Source organism: Drosophila suzukii (assembly GCF_043229965.1).
Source record: "Drosophila suzukii chromosome Y unlocalized genomic scaffold, CBGP_Dsuzu_IsoJpt1.0 scf_Y1, whole genome shotgun sequence".
NCBI classification, from domain to species: Eukaryota; Metazoa; Arthropoda; class Insecta; order Diptera; family Drosophilidae; genus Drosophila; species Drosophila suzukii.
In genome coordinates, this window is record NW_027255895.1 from 939,871 (window position 1) to 943,513 (window position 3,643).

Consider the following 3,643-nt stretch of genomic DNA (forward strand, 5'->3'; position numbering starts at 1 on the left):
ACAAGAATAATTCATATCCATATTATAATGGAATGGAGTGAATTATATAAGGATCTAAATAAATTAAAAAGCGATTTCGATAAATCATATAAATCGTTAACGCAAAATAGATCAATACAACAAGCCACTACAATGCGCGTATACTAATGCATGAGCAAAGAGATCGACTAGATACAAATCGCTGGTCTGAAGTATCAAAATTTCTGACAAGACTTCGATCAAACCTAATACTATAAAAGAAAGGTATAACTTAAATATTTCAATACCGACCATTCTGAGCACCCCTCTGAAAGTAGATACTGGGGACAAATTGGAATCATCAGATCCACCAGAAGCCGACCCAGTACAGGTAGAAGAATCTGAATTTGACAGCCCAGAAGTAGAAGAGAAAGACTTAAATAATCTCACAATTCCAGCTGTACTTTTTCAATCTGAATTATCAGATCAAGAAACAATTGATTCCGATTGCGAAATCGAACAACATCAAATAAGAACAATGACGGACGAAACTGTTGCCCAACGGGCATTTATTAAGGATATAGCAAATGCTATCCCTGAATTCAACGGACAAAAAATCAACCTTAAAAGATTCATAACAGCCTTGAAATTACTAAACCTAACCAAAGGCACATTTGAAGAAATAGCAGTTGAAGTCATAAAATCAAAAATAGTTGGCTCAACCTTGTACAAAGTTCAAAACGAATCCACTATAAACGGAATTATAAAAAAATTACAAGACACAATTATCGGCGAAACATCCGATGTAGTCAAAGCAAAAGTGGCTAAAACTACTCAAAAAGGAAAAACAGCTGAAAAATTTACAACTGAAGTTGACAACTTACGAAAGCTACTCGAAGCTTCGTATATTGATGAAGGATTACCCGCTGAACATGCGGACAAATTCAGCACCAAGGAGGCTATAAACACAATGATCAAAAATTGTGAGCATGGCCGACTCAAAACAATCCTTGAGGCAGGCAACTTATCATCAATGAATGAGGCTGTCGCCAAATATATACAGTGTAGTACGGAAATGACGGGTAATGCCAACGCAATACTATTTGCCAGAAAAGGACCGGCCTATAGAGGTAACAACTTCAGAGGTAGCTACCGTGGTAGAGGTAGAGGAAATGGTCGTGGTAACTACCAAAATAATGGGTATTACCAATATAACAGCTACAACAGAAATAGCGGTTACAACCAAAATAGTGGTTTTAATCGGAACTATAATAACCAGACCAATAACTTTAATAGAGGTCGTGGAAATTATAGACAAAACAACAACAACCAAAATACCACCAATTACGGCAACAAACAACACAAGAATAATGTCCGCTTTACCCAGCCAGTTTCGGGAAACTCGCAGACCCCTTTAGATACAATAAATTAAAAATACCAACGATATATACCATAAACCTCAATCTCAATATCTTCGTACCATTTATTAATTCAGAAACAGGAACGCAGCTTACGTTCCTTGTGGATACGGGAGCAAATATTTCACTTTTAAAAGAAAATGCAGATACCTTTAGCAACATACAAATAAAAAATACAATAAATATTCAAGGAATAGGCGAGGGAATCATAAAATCCAAAGGACTTGCTCCAGAAGAGCTCCAAACAGACAAATATATAATTCCATAAAATTTTCATATAGTAAATAAAGGTTTTGCGATTCCATGTGATGGAATAACAGGAATAGATTTTATAAAAGCATTAAACTGTCAAATAGATCTTAACCCTACAGAGGATTGGTTTATAATAAGACCAAATAATATAGACATTCATATTTATATCCCAATAACATATACTTCTGGTAATAATACAATTTTACTACCAGCCAGATCTCAAGTAGTACGAAAAACCAAAATAATATCCGATACTGATACTATATTAATACCAAATCAGGAGATTCCACCTGGTATTTACGTTGCCAATACTATCACATCAAAACAGAATACATTTGTCCGATTACTCAACACAACCAGTACTGATCAATTGATTAGTATAACAAATTTAAAATGTGAACCAATTTCCGACTATAATGTAATTCAAAACACTTCAAGTAATAGAGAGGAAAAAAATCATAGAAGAACTAAAGAAAAATTTTCCAATTCAATTTAAACAACAATTAATGGAACTATGTGGAAAATATACTGACGTATTCGGTCTTGAAAACGAATCGATAACAACAAACAATTTTTACAAGCAGAAATTGAGATTGAAGGACGATGAACCGATCTATATAAAAAATTATCGAAGCCCGCACAGCCAAGTTGAGGAAATTCCATAACAAGTAGGAAAATTAATCAAAGACAATATAGTCGAGCCAGCTGTATCAGAATACAACAGCCCACTTCTACTTGTCCCAAAGAAAACCCTTCCGGGTTCAAACGAAAAGAAAGGGCGACTAGTAGTTGACTATCGTCAAATCAACAAAAAACTTCTGTCTGATTATTTTCCACTCCCAAGAATTGATGACATCTTGGACCAACTAGGTAGAGCAAAGTATTTCTCATGCCTTAATTTAATGTCAGATTTCCATCAAATTGAATTAGAAGAAAATTCAAGAAACATAACGTCGTTTTCAACGAGCAATGACTCATATCGTTTTACGCGATTACCTTTCGGTTTAAAAATAGCCCCAAATTCATTTCAGAGAATGATGACTATTGCATTTTCTGGACTTGAAGCTTCTCAAGCATTCCTCTATATGGATGATTTAATAGTCATTGGATGTTCCGAAAGACATATGCTCAAAAACCTAAAAGACATCTTTGAAATATGAAGAAAATACAACTTAAAACAAGGAAGAACGCTATAGTCGAGTACCTCGACTATCAGATACCCGTTACTCAGCTAAATGGAGATATGCAAGCAGCAAAGCGAGATTAAAATGCGCCACCTACCGGCGGTACACAGATTTAAGCGTTATGGGCGTTAGAGTGGGCGTGGCAAATTTTTTTTTAATCAATCGATAGGTATCGACGAGACCAATACATTTCAGTTAAACTTTTTTATCTAGCATAAAAATTGTGGGCGTCACAGGTTTTTGCGGTTTGTGGGCGTTAAAGTGGGCGTGGCAAACTTTTTTTTGGGTCAATCGATAGGTATTGATGAGAACAATACATTTCAGTTAAAATTTTTATTCTAGCATCAAAACTGTAGGAGCTACAGTTTTGGGCGGTTTGTGGGCGTTGGAGTGGGCGTGGCACATTGCTGAAACAAACTTGCGCTGCGTAAGAAGCTCAGGAATCTGCACGCCAAATCTCAATAGCCTAGCTCCCATAGTTTCCGAGATCTCAGCGTTCATCCGGACGGACAGACAGACGGACAGACGGACATGGCTAGATCGACTCGGCTAGTGATCCTGATCAAGAATATATATACTTTGTGGGGTCGGAAACGCTTCCTTCTGCCTGTTACATACTTTCCGACGAATCTAGTATACCCTTTTACTCTACGAGTAACGGGTATAATTACACCCACAAATATTCATTTTTTATGCATGAAGTGACCTTCCTCGGTCATAAATGCACAGACAAAGGAATTTTACCAGATGACAAGAAATTTAATGTCATAAGAAACTATCCAGTCCCACATGATGCAGATAGCGCTAGACGCTTTATAGCGTTTTGCAATT